Source organism: Manis javanica, chromosome 7, assembly GCF_040802235.1.
Source record: "Manis javanica isolate MJ-LG chromosome 7, MJ_LKY, whole genome shotgun sequence".
NCBI lineage: Eukaryota > Metazoa > Chordata > Mammalia > Pholidota > Manidae > Manis > Manis javanica.
The window spans coordinates 117420027-117444753 of record NC_133162.1 but is presented as its reverse complement, the minus strand read 5'-3'; the positions used below and the strand labels follow the sequence as shown (position 1 = coordinate 117444753).

Here is a 24727-nt window from a genome sequence, read left to right as displayed (position 1 = left end):
AACAGATTCTAACTTGCTGAAAGCTCAGATGATAGTTATCATTTTTTAGCAATAAAGTATTTTAGATTAAGGTATATATACATTGTTTTCCACACTTAATATACTACAGTATAGTATAAACATATCTTTTATATGCACTGGGAAACCAAAAAATTCATTTGACTCACTTTATTGTGATACTCGCTTTATTGTGGTGGTCTGGAACCGAACCCGCAATATCTCCAAGGTATGCCTGTATTGGCATAAAAACAGACACACAGACCAATGGAACAGAATCAGGAGCCCAGAAATAAACCCACACATATTGTTAACAAGGGACCAAGTTGACAATGGAGCATAGAAAATTCAGTGGGGAAAAGATAGTCTCTTCAATAAATGGTTTTGGGAAAACCTGATATCCACATGTAAAAGAATGAAACTTGGACCCTTTATTTACCACCACTTACAAAATTAATTTGAACTGGGTTAAACGCTTAAATGTAACTTAAGATTACAGCATTCCTAGAAGAAAACATAAGAAAAAGCCCTTTGACGTAGGTCTTGCAATGATTTTTTTTGGATATGATAGTCAAAGCAGAAGCAACAAAAGCAAAAATCAATCTGTAAGAGTGCATTAAACAAGTTTCTACATAGAAAAAAATCAAATAAATGAGAAGAAAACCTTTGGAATTGGAGAAAACATATGCAAATCATGTATCTGATAAGGGGTTAATATTTAAAACACAGAAGGAACTCACATGCCTCCGTAGCAGAAAACCCAAATAATCTGATTTTTTAAATGGGCAATGGTATTGAATATTTTTTAAAAAAAAGATGCATAAATGGTCAACATGTACACAAAAAGGTGGTCAAATTCTCTAATCATCAAGGATATGCAAAGCCAAACCACAATGAGGTATCAGTTCACAAATGTTAGAATGGCTGTGATCAAAAAGAAAAGGGATAGCAAGTATTGGTGAGGATATGGAGAAAAGGGAACCCTTGTGCACTATTGGTAGGAATGTAAATAGGAACATCCACCATGGAACACAGTATGGAGGTTCTTAAAAAATTAAAAATAGAACTACCATATGACCCAGCAATCCCACTTCTGGGTACATGTCTGAAGAAAATGAAGTCCCTATCTCAAACAGATAGCTGCACCTCCATGCTCATTACAAGATTATTCACAATATCAAAGATTTGAAAACAACCTAAGTGTCCCTCAATGGATCAATGGATAAAGAAAATGTGATATATATGTGTGTGTGTATATGTGTGTATGTGTGTCTAAACACAAGGGAATATTATTCATCCATAAAAAAGAAGGAAATCCTGCCATTTATGACAACATGAATGAACTCTGAGGGGATTTTGCTAAGTGAAATAAGTCACACAGAGAAAGATAAATACTGTATAATCTCAATTATATGTGGAATCTAAAATAAAATCTGTATGTTACTTGAACTCATAGAAAAAGAAAAGTATATTGGTGGTTGCTGGGGAGGTGTTTTGGGTGTACAGGGGGAGAAATGGCTAAACGTTGTCAAAGGATATAAACTTCCATTTATAAGATGAATAACCTCTGGGTATCTAATGTATAGCATGGTGCCTATAGTTAACAGTATTGTATTACATATCTGAAAGTTGCTAAGACAGCAGATCTTGAAAGCCCTTACCAGACACACATATACACACACACACAATCTGAGGTGATGGATGTGTTAACAAACCTTATGTGGTAATTATCTGTGATATATACACATATCAAATCATCACATTGTACACCTTAAGCTCACACAATGCTATATATCAATTATATCTCAATAAACCCAGGGAAAAAACAGGAAGAGGCAATTATATCCTTATTTCCATGACGCATGTATCCTTGAGAAACCCAGGAAAATCAATGGAAAAGCTAAGAAATAAAAAGAATTTAGAAAGGTTGCTAGTTATATAATCAGTATATGGAAATCAGTGACTCTTCTATATATACATATATATATATATATGCCAAACTAGGAACAGACCCATTTAATATGAAAAAAACAACCAAATAAATAACTCAGAAAAAACAAATTCAGTTATCTGCCAGTCATGTAATTTGTTTTCAGGACAGATATAATTAATATTCTAAGACTGCTTATTCTGCTAAATTAATCTGTTATTTTAAAAGATTCCAACTAAAAGAGCAATATGGTTTTTTATTTTCTCGAAATAAATGAACTTGAAAGATGATACCAAAATTCATCTGGTGAAAAGCATGTTATCTGGAAATATTTAAAAAAATAAGAAGTGAGAAGTAAAGAGGGGACCAGTCCTTCCAGATATTAAAAACATTGTAAGATATAGTAATTAAATAGTTTAGTTCTAGAGGAAGAATAGAAAAGTCAAAAATGTATAATGGAGAATCCTGAAATAATTTGAAATATAAGATTTTAATATATTTAATAATTCAAAATGTAAGATTTTAATATATGATAAAGGTGACATTAAAATAATATTATTCAATAAAAACTGCTGGGACACTAACAAAATTGCAGGTGATTGAAAGACTTAAACATAAAAATTTTTCATAAAAAAATTTTAGGGGTGGACAATGATGAACAGGCATAGAGTAAACTCAAAACAGTGAGACTACTGTGTATGATACCATGATGGCATACACATACCATTGTATACTTGTCTAAACCATAAAATTTACACCACCAATAGTGAACCCTAACATGAACTGTGGACTTTGGATGATAATGAAGTGGCGATGTAGGTTCATCAATGATAACAATTTGTGGTGGGGATATAGGTTATGGGGAGGCTATGCATGTTTAGGGGTGTTTGGGGGCAGGGAGTCTATGGGAAATCTCTGTATCATTCCTCAATTTTCAAAATGCACTTTTAAACCTAAAACTGCTATAATAAAATAAAGTCCCTTACAAAAATTAAACTGTTAGGCGGGGTAAAAAAATGGTGTTATATATTTGATAACCTCAGACTAAAATTCCAAAAGCTGTACTAGGAAAAAGTGATCATTCAACTAAACAAAATTATAAAATTTCAGTACAGAGAAAAAGAAACTACCATAAATTGAGTTGAGAGGTAAAAAGCAGTTAAACTCTTGAGTAAGGACAGTTAACCAAATAAAGGTAGCTCAGTTTCACTTGGAACTTTTATTCTTATCCTTAAATTTCTGCTGCAGAAAAAAGGCAATAATTATTGCTGTTTTCATTTTGCTTCTTTAAAGTCAGAACTAGAGTCTTCTCTAAGAATTCCTTTCCCTTCAGTTCCTCTGGGGCTCCAGAATCAATCCAGTCCTGTTCTCTAAAGTTCATTATATTCAGACCTTTCTCTATCCTCAGCTGTTTTTCTCCCAGGAAACTGACCTCTTTTCCCAGGATCCTGGCCATTAACAAGCAATAGTTGCATTAAAAGCAACTTGATCAGCTGCATGCTCAGTGAAGGAGCATGAAGCCAATAAACAATGACAGTAATTAATATTATGATCTGGGTCTTACACTTCAGTTGAGCAATCTGAGACACAATATATTGCATACTGTATAAAGAGTTCAAGAAGTTTCTTCATAAAGATCCTGGATCAAGATGACAACTTTTCTAATAATCATAACGTAGTTTCTTTCTGAACATTTAAGTATGGTGGAATTCCTATTTGAGACATTTCGTTAGCTCCTAATTTGTAGTATAAATAACCAACACATGTATAAATGAAATACAGTCATGTCATTTAATTGCCTCTATGATTCTATATTGTAGTGTATCTATTTTTCTTCACAGCCATAAATTTTATCTTCTAGTATGGTGTCTGGCACATAAAAGTTCTCAAAATATATAGATGAATAAATAAATGCAAAAAATGGACTGTCAATTATTTACAAACATAGCATACTAGACTTGAAAGGGCCTTAGAGATTTTCCAACCCCTTAAGAATCCCCTGTCACCCCCCACCCTATCCCTTACCACCATCATTACTACCACTGTCGCTCTCATAGCAAATGGGTATTCAGACTGTTTGAGGATACTCTACAGATGTTAAATCCTCCACCTGAGAAATCGGTCCATTCCAGTTTCAAACATACCCTTAGAATATAGACATTTCTGGGCAAAGTACAATTTCCATTTTCCCCAGTTATTTTTACCAGTGATACAGGGTATTTACTTCACTGCTACTGATGTTCTTCATACTATAAAGTCCTTTTTGTTTATTTGTTTATTCATCTCCTTCAATCCCTTATCTTTTGGCTTAAAGTTTTCCTAATCGGATTAGCACAGCTCTAAGTAAATACTTTATTTCCAGTTCTTGTGAGGCACATTCCTATCCAGAAGTCCACTACTCTTGTATCATCCTCTGCTTCTAGACAATTTGATTCTATGGAATAAAAAATGCTCAAAGTCACACAGCTAGTAATTGGTAGAACTGAGACTAACCAGGAGAGATGAGGCCAAAACATATATGTTTTTAAAGGCTTCACAGGTTACTCTGGAAACAGTTCTGGGAAATACAGAACACATCTCTGCTTTCCACCATTGCAAATTCTCTAGTTCCTACCTCTGTTTATTTTTCATATCAAATTTAAGGAAAATATTTAACATGAAAGGAGTATGACTGAGTTAGCTTTAGGATTGCCTAATTTTCCAATATCACTTCTATATGTTGTCTGTAAGCAGAGGGGTTATTTATAATTTCCAGTATTCACTTCATAAACATTTATTGAATGCCTATTATATGCAAAGAATAATTTGAAGCAGGTTTTACCTGCAGGAAAAGTATGTTTTGTAAATTTGATGTGTTTCATGCAAGAATGTGAAAAACTAGGATTCCACAACAGGATTTTATGCTTACACCTTCATTCCCTTTCAGAAGCTGAAAGAGAGGAAGATACACATTAAACCCTTTTATTAAAGTGCACAAATAAGAGTTTACATCCTGTGTAAGTTTTATTATATGAAAAATCTATGACAATTGTCTGAATATATGGGAGATGACCATAAGAAGATATAAGAATATATTGATGATATATATACCACATACTAAGTTATATATTAGAAAGATTTCACTGGAATGAGCTTTCTAGTTAAAATACATAGTGGCTATGTTCATTTTAAAAGGTCAATAATTTTATTTAATTTTAATTTAAAGTGAATTCTTACTTATGAAAACAAAAAGTAGCTTAGTTTGAATCGAGTATAGCAGAGGGAAAACTGATTCAGCTCATTTGTAAAGTATGACAATCAGTGCAATTATAAATGCAAATGATATACCGTCTCTAAAGTCTTTAGGGCATCTTATTTATTGATACATGTAATATGGAAGGGAGCCTTTGTAACCCTATTATTATTAGAACTCTGATCTCAAGTAAAACAAACAAAATGATAGCCTTTGTTTTAAAATTAAAAGAAATAGAGTGATGGAATTAGATGGGAAAAAGTATTATAAAAAATTACCTATATTCAAGAAATGGTGCTGCCAAGTCATTATAACATGTACATCTAGTCATAGATAATTGCCTTGTCAGAAGTAAAACAATTTCTTTCCTAGGAGAAGATTCTTTTTTTAAAATCTCTTTCTCTTCCCTAACTTTATTCTCAGTTAAAAAAAAAAATACACACACACACACATGACACTGTTACCAGTTGAATTGTGGCCCCATCCCCACAAAGATATGTTCAAATCCTAACCCTCTCAACAATATGAATGTGACCTTATTTGGAAATAGGGTTCTTACAGATGTAATCAAGTTAAGATGAGGTCATGCTTAATTACAGCAGGCCCTAATCCAATATGACTGTGTCCTTATAAGAAGAGAAGAAGAGACACAGATACACAGGGAGAAATGCCATGTGATAAGGGAGGCAGAGATGAGTTTATAAGCCAAGGAAGGCCAAGGATTGCCGGCAACACCAGTAGCTAGGAAGGCATGTAACAGGTTCTCTCCTAGAGACTTGAAAAGAGCATGGCCATGTGCACAATTTGATTTCAGACTTCTAGCCTCAAGAACTGTGAGAGAATAATTTTTTAAAATTTAAACCACCCAGTTTCTGGTAATTTGTTACAGCAGACCTAGGAAACTAATAAGAAGACCCATATTGCCTGTTCACTTTTATTTTCCTAGTGGATATATCAAATCAGTTTGTCAGACTAAATAAACATCTGATCAATATATACATAAAAGATATTTATCCCAAGAAGAAAATTCTTCAAATCACTCTGACTTGCACATGAATTATTTCTTCAAATAATAGTGGCTGACATAAATTTAAAATCTTAAAACAGGCAGTTGAGTTCACGAACATCCAAGTAAAATTTCTTGCAAAAGTTGGAATGCACATAGTTTTCATGAGAGTCAAAGGTTAACAACCTTTTTTTTTTAACAACTATGTTTTCTAAGTGATTTCTAGATGTATTGAATTTTCACATGTTTAAACATAAACTTTAAATTGCTTGTTGGGAAACTTCAATGTGAACAATTAGTAGCAGAACAACAGACATAATGATGTAAAAGAAATTTGGCATGAGTTTAATGGATATTTCTTTTATAAGAGTTAAGCTTACTACAAGGAAACCTGTTTTCAATCATTTTGCAAAAAGCAGAATAACCATATCATTTATTTATTGAATTATGTGGTAGGCAAGTACTAAATACCTAAGCTTTTAACTTATCCATCTCATTTAATCCTTACAATTATTTTATTCCTAGCATCCAAACATTAAAAACATATAAATAGGGGGTCAAAGAGTGATTTGCCCAAAGCCATGTAGCTGCTGGGTCTGGCACAGTTGTGGTTTATCAGTCAGTGTTAATCTGTTTGGGAATTTGTGTTCTTGTATAGTAGGCTTGTAAGTCATACCTGCTATGTTCTAATTGCCTTCTTAACTACTAGAAGTTTTATAACTATAATTTGTAAATAAACCTTAAAATATGGGAAATAAATGAAATGATCAGCACTTTTGATTAAAATATAAATACCTGTGGCTTATTAATGACATCAGAAACAGAATGCCACTCAAAGAGAACAAAGGGCTGGTTCTGAATATGATAGGGAAGAAATGTAAGAGCTATCAGATACAAAGTACATTGCTGTGGTTAAGGAATCACTTAAGATCAAAATAAAATACAATATGTGGATGAGTTAAAACTGGAAATATTAAAGAAGGAAATTTGACAATATGGAGAAGCATTGCTTATGGGAACATTTTCCACTAATTTAGCAATGCTCTACTCTATTTTCTCAATGGTTAAGTGGGTTATATCAAAATAAGAAAAGATTTAAATCATAATTAAAGTGTAATTCTCAGAAAATAAGTTTTGGAAACAGTACTTAATAAAAGTGTATAAAGGATATAAGAAAGAATTTCCTACCCCTGAGAGCTATTATTATAGATTGGTTTGCTGCAGCAAGCAGTGGAATCTATCTCTTTGAAGATCTAACAGAAGGTCTACATTATCAGCAGTTCAGAAAGATTGTAGGTGGGTCTCTGCCAGAAGGCAACCTGTGGATAACCGCTCATGGTTCTGTAACTCCCAGTGACTGCATAACAATGCCAGTCTTATAACTGTGAGGCAAGGGCAACACAGATGCTTCTCTTTTCTTTGGTGATCAGGATTTGCTGTCTAAAAAGTTGCAGAATAAATTTGAATGTAATTAGATAAAATTTCCCCCAAAAGAAAAGCAAGAATTAATTTTGACTCTAGTTACTGAAGGAAAACTCAGAAGCTTTGCACTGGGCTTTTAAAACATTTATGGCCTCCTTTACTTAGAAAGCAATCCTCTATGTACAACTTAAAAAGCAGACTTGTTTGCTGGATGACCTTAGGCCTTTGAATTAAATTAACACTAAATAAAAAATTCTGAGCGTTATCTACAGTTCCTTTGTATAAAATCCTTTGAAAAACTCAACTTTAGTGCATTCTACTTAAATTTTTACAAGTTCACTTTTATTTCATTTTATATTAATCTATTTAACTCTGTTTTTCATGAAGGTAGAGATGAGAGATTCCTTACAGTATAATTTTTTTTTGTTAAAACATAGCCAGTTTCTTTCAAAACAAACTTTCCCTTCACAGGGTAATGTAATTAATTTCAATTTTGAAGATGGCACTGTGGTTCACAATGCTTGGCTGACTTGTATTCTAAGAGCCATAGGAGTTACTGAGAAAGTAACCAGAAGTTCAGTAGATCTTTTGATGCAGAATTCTCACAAAATATAAAGCTGTGAGGAATGCAAAGGGATGACTTCAAATTTTGGAGCACTTAGAATAGTTGTTAAAAATAAGTGGGAAAAAATGCTACAATTAAAGAAAAAATTCATAAATGTTAAGGATAATTCTACAATAAACAGAAAATTATTCTAACTTCCCAAACTATTTAGTATATGTAGTTCTATCATATATGTGTCTAACATAGGTACAAAGAGCCTTGTTTTCAAATATGGGTACTTACTGTTTCTATTATTTAAATTTTTATTTTGTATTTAGGGATTTAATGTAGCTCTATACTATTTAATGCAATACGTGGATTGATATGATTTTTGACATGTAGCAGTGCTCAGGAAAAAAAAGAGAATAGCTTAGCGATATAAAGAAACAACTATGGGGGCAGAGCCAGGATGGTGGCGTGAGTAGAGCAGTGGAAATCTCCTCCCAAAAACACATAGATCTATGAAAATATAACAAAGAAAACTCTTCCTAAAATAGAGACCAGAGGACACAGGACAACATCCAGACCACATCCACACCTGCAAGAACCCAGCGCCATGTGAAGGGGGTAAGATACAAGCCCTGGCCCGGCGGGACCTGAGCGCCCCTCCCCCCGGCTCCCGGCGGGTGGAAAGAAACCAGAGCAGTTTTTTTTTTGGGCGAGTGCTTTTTGGAAGCCTTAAAGGGACAGGGACCCCGGTGCTAGGGAGGCAGGGTAGCAGGACCAGTGAGCAGGTAGGTGCCTGGGACCAGTGCCTGAGGACAAAAAAAACTGCGTGTTTTTTTCCTTTTTTTTTTTTTTTTTCTGTTGCCTCTCTCATTGTGGCTGTTGTTGTTTTGGTTTGGAGAGTGCTTTTTGGAAGTCTTAAAGGGGCAGGACAGGACACTTAGACCAGAGGCAGGGAATCTGGGGATCTCTGGGTACTCTAACCCCCTGGGCAACAGAGGCAGGGAATCTGGGTATCTCTGGGTACTCTAACCCCCTGGGCAACAGGGAGCACAGAGGCCCCTTACCGAGATAAATAGCCTCCCAGATGCTCCCCTTCCAACGGGGCTCCACCACTTTGGAGGAGCAGCCCCAGCCAGGCTACACCTAAAGCAACAGCAGAGATAAACTACATAGCAAACGGGCAGGTAGCAGAAGCCCTGTCTGCGCACAGCTGACAAGCATAAGCCACTAGAGGTCGCTATTCTTACAGGAGAGGAAGGCCACAAAACAACAAGAAGGGAAGCTCTTCCAGCTGTCACTCGTACCAGCTCTGCAAACTATCTCTATCACCATGAAAAGGCAAAACTACAGGCAGACAAAGATCACAGAGACAACACCTGAGGAGACAGACCTAACCAGTCCTCCTGAAAAAGAATTCAAAATAAAAATCATGAACATGCTGACGGAGATGCAGAGAAAAATGCAAGAGCAATGGGATGAGATGCAGAGAAAAATGCAACAGCAATGGGATGAAGTCCGGAGGGAGATCACAGATGTCAGGAAGGAGATCACAGAAGTGAAACAATCCCTGGAAGGATTTATAAGCAGAATGGATAAGATGCAAGAGGCCATTGAAGGAATAGAAGCCAGAGAACAGGAACGTATAGAAGCTGACATAGAGAGAGATAAAAGGATCTCCAGGAATGAAACAACACTAAGAGAACTATGTGACCAAGCCAAAAGGAATAATATTCGTATTATAGGGGTACCAGAAGAAGAAGAAAGAGGAAAAGGGATAGAAAGTCTCTTTGAAGAAGTAATTGCTGAAAACTTCCCCAAACTGGGGGAGGAAATAATCGAACAGACCATGGAATTACACAGAACCCCCAACAGAAAGGATCCAAGGAGGACAACACCAAGACACACAGTAATTAAAATGGCAAGCATCAAGGACAAGGAAAGAGTTTTAAAGGCAGCTAGAGAGAAAAAGGTCACCTATAAAGGAAAACCCATCAGGCTAACATCAGACTTCTCGACAGAAACCCTACAGGCCAGAAGAGAATGGCATGATATACCTAATGCAATGAAACAGAAGGGACTTGAACCAAGGATACTGTATCCAGCACGACTATCATTTAAATATGATGGCAGGATTAAACAATTCCCAGACAAGCAAAAGCTGAGAGAATTTGCTTCCCACAAACCACCTCACCAGGGCATCTTACAGGGACTGCTCTAGATGGGAGCACTCCTAAAAAGAGCACAGAACAAAACACACAACATATGAAGAATGGAGGAGGAGGAATAAGAAGGGAGAGAAGAAAAGAATCTCCAGACAGTGTACATAACAGCTCAATAAGCGAGCTAAGTTAGGCAGTAAGATACTAAAGAAGCTAACCTTGAACCTTTGGTAACCACGAATCTAAAGCCTGCAATGGCAATAAGTACATATCTCTCCATAGTCACCCTAAATGTAAATGGACTTAATGCACCAATCAAAAGACACAGAGTAATAGAATGGATAAAAAAGCAAGACCCATCTATATGCTGCTTACAAGAAACTCACCTTAAACCCAAAGACAAGCATAGACTAAAAGTCAAGGGATGGAATCACATATTTCAGGCAAAGAACAGCGAGAAGAAAGCAGGGGTTGCAGTACTAATATCAGACAAAATAAACTTCGAAACAAAGAAAGTAACAAGAGATAAAGAAGGATACTACATAATGATAAAGGGCTCAGTCCAACAAGAGGATATAACCATTCTAAATATATATGCACCCAATACAGGAGCACCAGCATATGTGAAGCAAATACTAACAGAACTAAAGAGGGAAATAGACTGCAATGCATTCATTTTAGGAGACTTCTACACACCACTCACCTCAAAGGATAGATCCACCGGGCAGAAAATAAGTAAGGACACACAGGCACTGAACAACACAGTAGAACAGATGGACCTAATAGACCTCTATAGAACTCTACATCCAAAAGCAACAGGATATACATTCTTCTCAAGTACACATGGAACATTCTCCAGAATAGACCACATACTAGCTCACAAAAAGAGCCTCAGTAAATTCCAAAATTTTGAAATTCTACCAACCAATTTTTCAGACCACAAAGGTATAAAAGTAGAAATAAATTCTACAAAGAAAACAAAAAGGCTCACAAACACATGGAGGCTTAACAACATGCTACTAAATAATCAATGGATCAATGAACAAATCAAAATAGAGATCAAGGAATATGTAGAAACAAATGACGACAACAACACTAAGCCCCAACTTCTGTGGGACTCAGCGAAAGCAGTCTTAAGAGGAAAGTATATAGCAATCCAGGCACACTTGAAGAAGAAAGAACAATTCCAAATGAATAGTCTAACATCACAATTATTGAAACTGGAAAAAGAAGAACAAATGAGGCCTAAAGTCAGCAGAAGGAGGGACATAATAAAGATCAGAGAAGAAATAAACAAAATTGAGAAGAATAAAACAATAGTAAAAATCAACGAAACCAAGAGCTGGTTCTTTGAGAAAATAAACAAAATAGATAAGCCTCTAGCCAAACTTATTAAGAGAAAAAGAGAATCAACACACATCAACATAATCAGAAATGAGAATGGAAAAATCACGACAGACTCCACAGAAATACAAAGAATTATTAAAGACTACTATGAAAACCTATATGCCAACAAGCTGGAAAACCTAGAAGAAATGGACAACTTCCTAGAAAAATACAACCTCCCAAGACTGACCAAGGAAGAAACACAAAAGTTAAACAAACCAATTATGAGCAAAGAAATTGAAACGGTAATCAAAAAACTACCCAAGAACAAAACCCTGGGCTGGACGGATTTACTTCGGAATTTTATCAGACACACAGAGAAGACATAATACCCATTCTCCTTAAAGTGTTCCAAAAAAATAGAAGAAGAGGGAATACTCCCAAACTCATTCTATGAAGCCAACATCACCCTAATACCAAAACCAGGCAAAGACCCCACCAAAAAAGAAAATTACAGACCAATATCCCTGATGAATGTAGATGCAAAAATACTCAATAAAATATTAGCAAACAGAATTCAACAGTATATCAAAAGGATCATACACCATGACCAAGTGGGATTCATCCCAGGGATGCAAGGATGGTACAACATTCGAAAATCCATCAACATCATCCACCACATCAACAAAAAATGACAAAAACCACATGATCATCTCCATAGATGCTGAAAAAGCATTTGATAAAATTCAACATCCATTCATGATAAAAACTCTCAGCAAAATGGGAATAGAGGGCAAGTACCTCAACATAATAAAGGCCATATATGATAAACCCACAGCCAGCATTATACTGAACAGCGAGAAGCTTAAAGCATTTCCTCTGAGATCAGGAACAAGACAGGGATGCCCAGTCTCCCCACTGTTATTTAACATAGTACTGGAGGTCCTAGCAACAGCAATCACACAAAACAAAGAAATACAAGGAATCCAGATTGGTAAAGAAGAAGTTAAACTGTCACTATTTGCAGATGATATGATACTGTACATAAAAAACCCTAAAGACTCCACTCCAAAACTACTAGAACTGATATCGGAATACAGCAAAATTGCAGGATACAAAATTAACACACAGAAATCTGTAGCTTTCCTATACACTAACAATGAATCAATAGAAAGAGAAATCAGGAAAACAATTCCATTCACCATTGCATCAAAAAGAATAAAATACCTAGGAATAAACCTAACCAAATAAGTGAAAGACTTATACTCTGAAAACTATAAGTCACTCTTAAGAGAAATTAAAGGGGACACTAATAAATGGAAACTCATCCCATGCTCATGGCTAGGAAGAATTAATATCATCAAAATGGCCATCCTGCCCAAAGCAATATACAGATTCGATGCAATCCCTCTCAAATTACCAGCAACATTCTTCAATGAATTGGAATAAATAATTCAAAAATTCATATGGAAACACCAAAGAGCCCGAATAGCCAAAGCAATTCTGAAAAAGAAGAATAAAGTAGGGGGATCTCACTCCCCAACTTCAAGCTCTACTACAAAGCCATAGTAATCAAGACAATTTGGTACTGGCACAAGAACAGAGCCACAGACCAGTGGAACAGATTAGAGACTCCAGAAATTAACCCAAACATATATGGTCAATTAATATTTGATAAAGGAGCCATGGACATACAATGGCAAAATGACAGTCTCTTCAACAGATAGTGCTGGCAAAACTGGACAGCTACATGTACCATTGTCTAACCCCATATACAAAGGTAAACTCAAAATGGATCAAAGACCAGAATGTAAGTCATGAAACCATTAAACTCTTGGAAAAAAACATAGGTAAAAACCTCTTAGATATAAACATGAGTGACCTCTTCTTGAACATATCTCCCTGGGCAAGGAAAATAACAGCAAAAATGAGCAAGTGGGACTACATTAAGCTGAAAAGCTTCTGTACAGCAAAAGACACCATCAATAGAACAAAAAGGAACCCTACAGTATGGGAGAATATATTTGAAAATGACAGGTCCGATAAAGGCTTGACATCCAGAATATATAAAGAGCTCACACGCCTCAACAAACAAAAAACAAATAACCCAATTAAAAAATGGGCAGAGGAACTGAACAGACAGTTCTCTAAAAAAGAAAGACAGATGGCCAAGAGACACATGAAAAGATGCTCCACATCACTAATTATCAGAGAAATGCAAATTAAAACTACAATGAGGTATCACCTCACACCAGTAAGGATGGCTGCCATCCAAAAGACAAACAACAACAAATGTTGGCGAGGCTGTGGAGAAAGGGGAACCCTCCTACACTGCTGGTGGGAATGTCAATTAGTTCAACCATTGTGGAAAGCAGTATGGAGGTTCATCAAAATGCTCAAAACAGACCTACCATTTGACCCAGGAATTCCACTCCTAGGAATTTACCCTAAGAACACAGCAATCAAGTTTGAGAAAGACAGATGCACCCCTATGTTTATCGCAGCACTATTTACAATAGCCAAGAATTGGAAGCAACCTAAATGTCCATCGGTAGATGAATGGATAAAGATGTGGTACATATACACAATGGAATACTACTCAGCCATAAGAAGTGGAAAAATTCAACCATTTGCAGCAACATGGATGGAGCTGGAGAGTATTATGTTCAGTGAAATAAGCCAAGCAGAGAAAGAGAAATACCAAATGATTTCACTCATCTGAGGAGTATAAGAACAAAGGAAAAACTGAAGGAACAAAACAGCAGCGGAACTACAGAACCCAAAAATGGACTAACAGGTACCAAAGGGAAAGGAAATGGGGAGGATGGGTGGGCAGGGAGGGATAAGAGGGGGAGAAAGAAGGGGGGTTTTAAGATTAGCATGCATGGGGGTGGAGGGAGAAAGGGGAGGGTGGGCTGTACAACACAGAGAGGACAAGTAGTGATTCTACAACATTTTGCTAAGCTGATGGACAGTAACCGTAATGTGGTTGTTACGGGGGATCTGATATAGGGGAGAGCATAGTAAACATAGTATTCTTCATGTAAGTGTAGATGAAAGATTAAAAAAAAAAAAAGAAAGAAAGAAAGAAAAGGGGGATTACTCCTGGATAGGATAAAACTATTGGTAAATCAAAGATTAACGCATCCTTTAATATCCTTAATTATCTTAAGGTTTAAGCTTTAAAATCCTTTAAGCTTTAAATATTCTTAATGTTGATCACTTAAAGGGTGTCAGATGATCAGCTATGGAGGTACTCTTTTCTGATAATATTCCTTTCTCTTAATAAAAAAAAAAAAAAAGCAATTCCTGTGTGCTGACCTCCAATGAGTTCTGCACAGTGGTATAGAGGGCATGTCAAAGTGTGGGCAAAGGGTCTGTTTGTTTCTATACAGAAGATCAAGGCCTAGCTTGGATACCCAGAAAATGAACTAAGATATGATATGAGGAGGAGCTTCCGGCATCAGCACTCTCTGGAGGACTTGTGCCAGGGGGATGATCATCAAAAAGCCTCCACAGGGATCTGGGCGAAGCTGCGGTTGTGGCTGCATCCAGCCCACCGTCTCCTGGACTTGCCATTGGAATGAGGAGGGAGATGTCTAGGCTGGCATGTGCATACAGTGAGACAACGAATTTAACCGGATCTGTACTGTTGGAACTCAACCAGGAGTTGGGAGGGGTGCAAGTTGTAGCACTCCAAAATCTTATGACTATAGACTATCTATGGTTAAAAGAACATATGGGATGTGAACAGATCCCAGAAATGGGCTGCTTTAATTTGTCTGATTTCTCTCAGACTGTTGAAGTACAGTTGGACAATATCCATCATATCATAGACAAATTTTCACAAATGCCTAGGGTGCCTAAATGGTTTTCTTGGCTCCACTGGAGATGGATGGTAATTATAGATTTGCTTTGTTTATGTCACTGTATTCCTATTATGTTAATATGTGTGCACAAGTTAGTTAGTAGTTTAAAACCTATACATACTTAAGGTACTCTACAAGAAGATATGTCAAAGAAATAATCAGTCCTCCCATGTTTTCTTCCATATGCTACCTCTATAGCTTTTCTTCTTCCTTCCTAATTAGAACCCTTAAATAGAATTTGTGCCTCATATCGAATTTACCGAGTATCATAATTCCTCCAGGTGGTAAAGATACCTCGAGACAAGTGCTGGGCATAGAAGCCACAGGGCATAAATCTGCAAAGAAGTAAAAAGCTAACCTTTTCAAACAATATGGCTTCTCTCTCACTTACCAACTTTACATTTCCCTGTATGGCCCCGGAAGATGACTGGTTAGCCAGAGACGGGTAAGATTCCTCAAGGGAGGAACAACCTAAGACAGGCACAGTCACAGGGGGGCCATCAGGTGAGAAACTGGGGATCAACAGAGGTGAGGCTCAGAACCTCACCCCCCTGCTTTGAGAGAAATTTTCTGCATCCGTGGATGTTTTGCTGCCCTTGTCTAGCTTGGATTAATACTTAGTCCATAGGCACACACCTGATCATCTACATTTGCCCTCTTACAGCACCAAACTATGTTTTCTACCTTTATCTTGCATCTACCTACCACTTCAGCATTTTATTAAAAATAAAAATAATAATAATAATAAAGGGAGAAATGTGGGATCTACATATAGATCAAGTATAAAAATCAAACGAATATTCATATTTGACCTGACTGTTTATAGTTCATAATGCGTGATCAAAACCGAAAGTTTCTGTGATGAATGCCCTTGTACTGTTCACCATGTAAGAATTTATTCACTATGTAAGAATTCGTTCACCATGTAAAAAAAAAAAAAAGAAACAGCTATGTTAGCTATACTTATATTAAATTGCTATATTAAAGAAATTTACTTTTTCATTAAAACACATGATAATTCTACTTGTTTCTACATACTTAACAGAAAACTCAAGAGTACAAATATGTCATTGCTTGCCTCCGAAAAATTGCTGACATCCTCTGTGGCCATCTGTCAAGGTGGTCATCCCTTTGTGATTGATGGAATTAGAGAAGTATCGGGGTTCTATGGATCGACAAAGGAAAATCTGTGCTCTTGGCTTCTGATATTTATTTTCTTGGTCCTGTTAAAAAGGAAACAAGGGTGAATTTACCAATTTTGAACAGAAAGCCAGTTATTCCATATTTCTTTAGATTCATATTGAAGGATGTTTTGAGATTTTATGAGATCTCATTAAGAATTTAATCTTACACACACGACTTGCTAAATTTATTACTGTGGTAAGAGCTACATCAATCAGATGATTCAATCTTTGTATTTTACATTATAGGAAACAGAAATCCAGAGAGGTTAAACAAATCAACCAATGTTACAGCCAATTAGTGTCAGAATCAGCAGAAGAAGATAGCTCTTATTATTCCAAGTTCAGGACTCTTTCCTCTAGATGTCTCTTAGCAGGTAGAGATGAAGACTCTTTGTAAGAGGGAGGGAGACTGGGAAGAGTATTCTCATAGCCAAGCTAATTTCTCAGCCCTAATGTTTAGAGAAAACCTGAGCACAAGAAACAAAAAACATGGTAGTTTAATAATTTTTAGATTATTAATTCATAGCAGAGCACTTGGTCAAAAGATACTCTATTAAGGTCTGACTAAGATACTTTTTTTTATTGATGAAATAAAATTTTACCTTTAAATTTCTTAATTTTATCCAGAACCATGATCATTTATTTGTCCCAATCCTTACAACTGCAACAATCTGTTATCCACACAGCAAGAGTGATATTTTTATTATCCACAGAGGAAGAATGATATTTTTAAAAAGAAAATTGGATATTAGATGCTGAAAACTCTCCAGAGATTTCTTATAACAGTTATAATATAGTCCAAAGGCCTTATTATGATTGGGCTTCTGATAATCTGTCAGCCTATCCAGTCATTCTTCCCCTTGCTTGGTATTCAACAACCTTAGTGGCCTTTTTGTTCTTCCTCAAGTATGCTAAACACACTTACTGTTTATGTCTTTGATCTTGGTCTTCCCTCAGGCTGGAACACTTGGCCCTACATAGTCTCATATCTGTTCTCAATGACTGACTGCAATACTCTATTCGCTCAAGAGATCCATTGCATGATTCAATAATCTGCCCAAATGCCACCTCCCAGAGAGGCCTTTTCTTACCAGTCCAGCTAAACAACTTACTCTCTACTCCTTGCCTCCCTGCCCTTTGTCCCTCGCTTTCTATATCCGTATCTTGCTTCATTTCCATTCATGGGATTTATAATGTTTAGATATTGCAGAGCCCAACACAATCCCTATGGGCGCCAGATGTGTTCTGGAATTGTTTTGAGTTTTCATAGGTAATATGGTCCACGTACTGTAATTATGTAGCATGCCCCTTTCCAACTCTGTGAGAAATCTGGGACAGCACTCTGAAATAAAATACGTTAATATCTCTACAACAAATCATACATTCATTGCAAGTGGGATTTTTAAAAAGACAATAAAGAACCGCGAATCAGTTTTACTACTAAACAAGTTAAGATTAGGTCAGGTTTTACCATTATATGAATTGCCGAAACTTAAGAGTTTCAGAGCTTTTTGATTTTGGAAGTGCTTTTATGGGATTGTGGACTATACTACATATTAAGTTCATTTCTTTATTGTCTGTTTCCCTATATGTACATGTTCCATCAAACACAAAGGAATGACACCTGATATGTTGACCAGACCAGAGACTTTCTCTTTTTAGTTGCTGCATACCTAGTGCCTAGGAGATAATAGTCTATAAATATTAGTGTAGTGGATAATGTATTTTATGTCACAAATATACAATAGTGAACTTTTGTGTGAATGTAAACCTAGTAATAATAACACTGAGCATTTACTATGTACCAGACACTACTGTAAGTTTATTTTGTTTATTAAACTTACAGCAACTCCATTAAGAGGGTACTAATATTCTGCCCTATGGTAGAATGAATTACTCCTTTTCTTCACACCTCCATGGAAGGTGTATGTATACCTCTGTGCTCTATGACTTTGGCTTGGCCATATGATGTGCTTTCACCAATAGAATAACAGCAGACATCAAATAGCCAGAGCCTTGAAATATGCTTGCGCAGTCAGGCCTCTCCCCTTGCTTTCCTGCTTTCACTCTGAGGGAAAAAAAATGCTTCAGACAGTTGTATGTCTAAGGAAGATAACACATGTGGCACAGACTTAGACTCATCCTCCACTAGGAACCATGTCCAGTTGAGCCCAGCCTAGATCAGACCTATTCCAGTTTACCCACAGACTCCTGAGTGAAAACTAAATGCTTGTTGTAGTATGCCAGTGAGATTTTGTGGTGGTTTGTACTACAGCAAAAGCTCACTAATAAACTTCCTTTTTATAGAGAATGAAAATGAGGGGCAGAGATTAAGTAACTCGTCCAAATTTTCACAGCTAATCGATAGAGCTTGGATATGAAACCATGAGTCTGCCTAAAGGGCCTACACTCTTAAACCCCATGCTATATTGTTACATTATACTGGCTGTATTGTATGATATTAAGCCATTTATTAAAATGGCAGTAGGTGATACGGCACATATTAAAAATTCATAATTGTAAATGTAGTCTAATTGTTGACAAAGTTGTCTTGCAGCTTTGGGTGAAATGTTTTGTCTTGAGAGATTTAAGTATAAAATATAAAATGAATGTACTTTTTTCTGGAATCAGATTAAGACAACTATACATCTCACGCGGTTGGCTTCCCAGTTCACCCTGTTTCCAAACAGTGGCCCTCAGTGCTGATTACCCTATTACATGATTCCAGCTCTCTGACCCTGGCTGACCAATTCAGGCATGCAGGTGTGATGCAGGCTGGATCCGCTAGATTTCTCTTCTAGTATTTTGAAGTTTGGACACATGACTGGGAGTTGCCATCAATGGCTCTCTGGAGAAAGCTGAAATCCCCAGAGCTACCCTTATGCCTTTCCTTTCCACCTGTCAATTCCATGAGATACTCAAGTATCTTCCCAAATACCCTTTTTGAATACCTGCGAAAACTTGTTTTTCTTGTTGCAACCAAAGAAATTTAGCCACAATAGCTTTTTTTAAAAATTTAATGTTTTTATTATTTTTTAAATTTTGGTATCATTAATATAAAATCACATGGGCAACATTGTAGTTACTAGATTCCCCCCATTATCAAGTCCCCACCACATACCCCATTATATTCACTATCCATCGGCATAGTAAGATGCTACAGAGTCACTACTTGTTTTCTCTGTGCTCTACTGCCTTCCCCATGCTCCCTTAGTCCATTCTTGGGTTCTGTGAGTCTCCTGCTGCTTTGTTCATTCAGTTTTCCTTTGTTCTTATACTCCACATATGAGTGAAATCATTTGGTACTTGTCTTTCTCTGCCTGGCTTATTTCACTGAGCATAATACCCTCTAGCTCCATCTATGCTGTTGCAAATGGTAGGATCTGTTTTTTTCTTATGGCTGAGTAATATTCCATTGTGTATATGTACCACATCTTCTCTATCCATTCATCTACTGAGGGACATTTAGGTTGCTTCCATATCTTGGCTATTGTAAATAGTGCAGCGATAAACATAGGGGTGCCATCTGTCTTTTTCAAACTGGAGTGCTGCATTCTTAGGGTAAATTCCTAGAAGTGGACTTCCTGGGTGAAATGGTATTTCTATTTTGAGGATTCTGAGGAACCTCCATACTGCTTTCCACAATGGTTGAACTAATTTACATTCCCACCAGCAGTGTAGGAAGGTTCCCCTTTCTTCGCATCCTCACCAGCATTTGTACTTCCTAGTCTTTTCGATGCTGGCCATCCTAATTAGTGTGAGGTGATATATCATTGTAGTTTTAATTTGCATTTCCCTGATACATAGCGATGTGGAGCATCTTTTCATGTGCCTGTTAGTCTTCTGAATTACTTCTTTGGAGAATTGTCTGTTCATATCCTCCCCCATTTTTTAATAGGGTTATTTGCTTTTTGGGTGTTGAGGCGTGTGAGTTCTTTATATATTTTGGATGTTAACCCCTTGTCAGATATGCCATTTACAAATATATTCTCCCATGCTGTAGGATGCCTTTTTGTTCTGCTGATGGTGTCCTTTGCTGTACAGAAGCATTTTAGCATGATGTAGTCCATTTGCTTATTTTTTGTTTTGTTTTCCTTGCCTGAGGAGACGCGTTCAGGAAAAAGTTGTTCATGTTTATATTCAAGAGATTTTTGCCTATGTTTTCTTCTAAGAGTTCTATGGTTTCATGACTTACATTCAGGTCTTTGATCCATTTTGAGTTTACTTTGTGTATGGGGTTGGACAATAATCCAGCTGCATTCTCTTACATGTAGCTGTCCAGTTTTGCCAACACCAGTTGTTGAAGAGGCTGCCATTTCCCCATTGTATACCTATGGCTCCTTTATCATATATTAATAATCAATATGCTTGGGTTTATATCTGGGCTAATCACAATAGGCTTTAAAAAACCCATTGTTCTTCTCGTTATAATTTAAATATGCAGAGTAAGGATTTAAAAAAATTTTTTTATTTTGATATCATTAATGTACAATTACTTGAACAACATTATGGTTACTAGACTCAGAGTAAGGATTTTTTAAAAAAGAGACCACATAAAGCTTGCATTTGTTTTATAGTCTCTCAAAGTAATTTTTCAATTCATAGTTATGGATCACATGTTCTCTGATACTAGTTAAAAATTCTTTCATATTTTAAAATCAGCACCCACAGACCCTCAGAGCGTCTGTGGACAGAACTATGTTTTAGTAAGGTTGAATAAAGTAGATTCACTTTATAATCCTATATATTTTATTTTATGCATTTAAAAACCATTTTATGAAGAGTTTTCTATATTAATTTTTATAATGAAAGGCAAGTGGACATATAGGATTATTTGTGCCATTGATTCACTCAAAAACTATTTATGAACCCAAAAAAATTCCAGACATTGTTTGGGTAGGGACTGAACAGTGTCTGCCCTCACAGAGTAGCGATAAGAAATAATATGTGGAATATAACTTGAAAATTTCATAGTCCTATTAGTAATGAATCTAGTATGTCTACACAGTAAGGAGACAAGAGTAGCTTAAAAGTTTGAATATGGAGGCAAAATGTTTGGAGAAAATTTATGTGCAATCCTTAATCCCTGCCTACTTTTCAAGAGGGATATATCAGCCAGATATCATATGTAAGAGTATATAATAAAGTGTAACCACCACCACAATGGCAATATTTATGTTACATTTTTTACTTTACCAGGGATTTCATATCTCCTATTATAACATAACCTCTTAATATTTCTTCCAGATGAACAGGTAAAAAAATGGAGCCTCAGAGGTTTGAGATGCTTGACCACTTTGAGTAGTGGTAGAACCAGGGCTATAGCCTGGTTTCCAAGTCCCCGTTTTATTGTCATTATATCACACTACATTATCTTTACAAAAGACAATGTTTCACAGCATACAGTGTTGAAATTTCTTTTTATTTCAAACATTACCGGGGTCACACAGAAGGTGCTAGTTACAAATTAACATCTTATGTCATCAGGCATATGCTCAAATCAGTAAGAACTGTGGGATAGTGTGATGGAATTGGTAGTGGAAGAGCTTAAGAATGTATTACTAAAGTAGATTGCCCTAACCAGCGGACTTAACTGTCTAGGGCAGGGGTTGGCAAACTTTAGCCTGCAAATCAAATCCAGCCTGCCACCTGTTTTTGTATGGCTTATGAGCCATGAATGATATTTACATATTTAAATGGTTCAAAAAGAATCAAAGAAAAAAAAAATCATGATACCTGAAAATTATATGAAATTCAAATTTCAGTGTTCATAAACAGGAGTGCAGCCATATTCATTTGCTTATTCACTGCCTATAGCTGCTTTCACACTTTAAGAGGAGAGTTGAGAAAGATCCAGATAGGCATGTCTGTGAAGTCTAAAATATTTACTATCTGTCCTTTTACAGAAAAAGTTTGTTGACCCCTGATCTAAAAGATCACAGAATTTTTCAAGGAGTTTATAATATTAAAGGCAGTAATGGCATTTGTTTAAACTTGTCATCTGAAAAGTTTAACAATTCACAGTTATTTACATATTTTTTCCCATTAAGAGCACCCAAGGTATATGAATGAATGACTATCTTAGGGGCCTTAGAAGCATGCTTGTATCTTGGTCACTCAGTCAGCTGATCAGTTGCATGAATGCCTTATCATGGTGTTTATTATTATAGAAGTTTAAGTTGTTTAACTTTCAGTCCTACATTTTAAAATTACTATCACATAGATTACTGTGAAAGACAGCAAGGAGAGAGAAATTTTGGTGACATATAATTAATAATTAATGAGAAAAATAAAAATTTCTTAAGACCATCATCAAATCAGTAAGTTGCACTGATCTAATCAAAAGAAACTCCCAAAAGGCTCAAATTCTTAAAAAAAAGTCAGTATTAAAAGGAATATGGTGATCATCATATTCAAAATTTTCTTGACTGAAATTTTCTCTTGAAAATGAAAACCAGCTGATTTTGAAAGCATAAAATAAAAAAAAACCTCCAAAAGATTATATTATAAAGCAGTTTTATACCTACTTTTGATGATGTAACTTAGAGTTACTTTTCAATATGCATTTAAATATGCATTTGGCTTCAAAGCCAAATATTTTTAAAGTATTGTCTTAATTTTATATCATTATCAAGTGATATTCCCCCCCACAACTTAAAGTAAATCAAACAGCAGGTCACTTACCAGAAGTGGAAAAAGTTTAAATGTCTTTATTGTGTATGATAAATACTAGATATTTAAAATGAATTTTATCATACAATTTTTAATAATACATTTTCCCAACATTTTTGTGACTCAAAAAAAAAATTACAACTCTCTTGGAAAACTTAAGGTTTTCTATTTAAAAAATGTTGAGAAACACTATAGTAAAGGGTAGGAAAAAAAGTGGTAATATTTATTCACTCTACTTGTTCATTCATTCTCCTTCAGTGAACAAATGAGTACGTCTTTGCCAGCCAGCACAGAAAAAACACAAGAGGTAAATGACAGTTCTTGCTTGTAAGCTTACAGGATGATGGCTGGAAAAGAGACAAATATATGATTGTTAAAACGCAGTTTGATAAATTTTCTAATAGATATAAAGTAAGCTGCTGATAGATGTAAAGAATCTCTTACATTATAATTTAGAACAAAAATGAACTCAGATAACGGAGGTGAGAACAGAAAAGAGAGACTGAATTAGAGATATTAATAAGATAGAATCCATGAGGCATACTGACCGGTTTGATGCGAAAGGGTAAGATTTACAATTATTGTCATTAAGAATGCCCCTTATTTAGACATGTAAGGAGAAAGAAAGGTCTAATGAATAGTTACTTAGAAAAAGGATAACTTGAAAATTTTCTACAGATGAAATTCTGACACATGCTACCACAGTAATGAACCTTGAAAGCGTTACGCAAGGTAAAAGAAGCCAGACACAAAAGTCTGCACATCATCTGATTCTATGTATATGAAATGTTCAGAATAGGCAAATCCATAATGACAAAAAGATTAGCGATTGCCAGTAGCTTACAGTAGAGGGGAATGGAGAGTGACTGCTAAGGGGCATAGAGTTTCTTTTTGGGGTGATGAAAATATTCTGGAATTAAATAGTGGGATTGATGTACAACATTGTGGATATATGAATAAGAACTGAATTGTACAACTTGAAATTGTGAATTTTATAGCATGTGAATTATATCTTGATAAAGCTGTCGTTAAATGTTAAAAAAAAGACTAATTTATCAGATACTTTTCAATTTTAAAGTATTTAAAATAAGCTGCCAAGATGAATTTTACTAGGGAAATATTTTTGTTTGAGACTGAATAACCATATTGATTGTGTAAGATGTACCTAAAAGAAAATAGTAACAGAGTTGGTCACATATTTCACATTTTAAAATCTGACCACACATAAATAAATCCAAACCTGGAACACATATAATTAGTATGGATAAGTTAAGAAACATAGGAAAAGAACCAAATAATAGAATAAGCCTGGTCTACACTGTATTATGTCTTTACTTGAAAGATTCAACAAAAATTAAAAGTTTCAATCAAAAGCTA

The 24727-nt window shown here is 35.7% G+C and overlaps 1 protein-coding gene across 13 annotated transcripts in view; it reads right to left on the bottom strand.

Annotated features, from left to right (window-relative positions):
- MBD5 (methyl-CpG binding domain protein 5) overlaps positions 1–24727 on the bottom strand; it is a 437517-nt gene that overhangs the window by 234974 nt on the left and 177816 nt on the right. For 11 of the 13 annotated variants that reach the window (XM_073241407.1, XM_073241408.1, XM_073241402.1 and 8 more), the window contains one exon: positions 16573–16717. The gene's annotated coding sequence lies outside the window, so the exon portion shown is untranslated. Of the gene's footprint in view, positions 1–167; positions 233–16572; positions 16718–24727 lie in introns of all 13 variants that reach the window. The other 2 variants (XM_073241404.1, XM_073241403.1) reach the window with 1 other exon arrangement.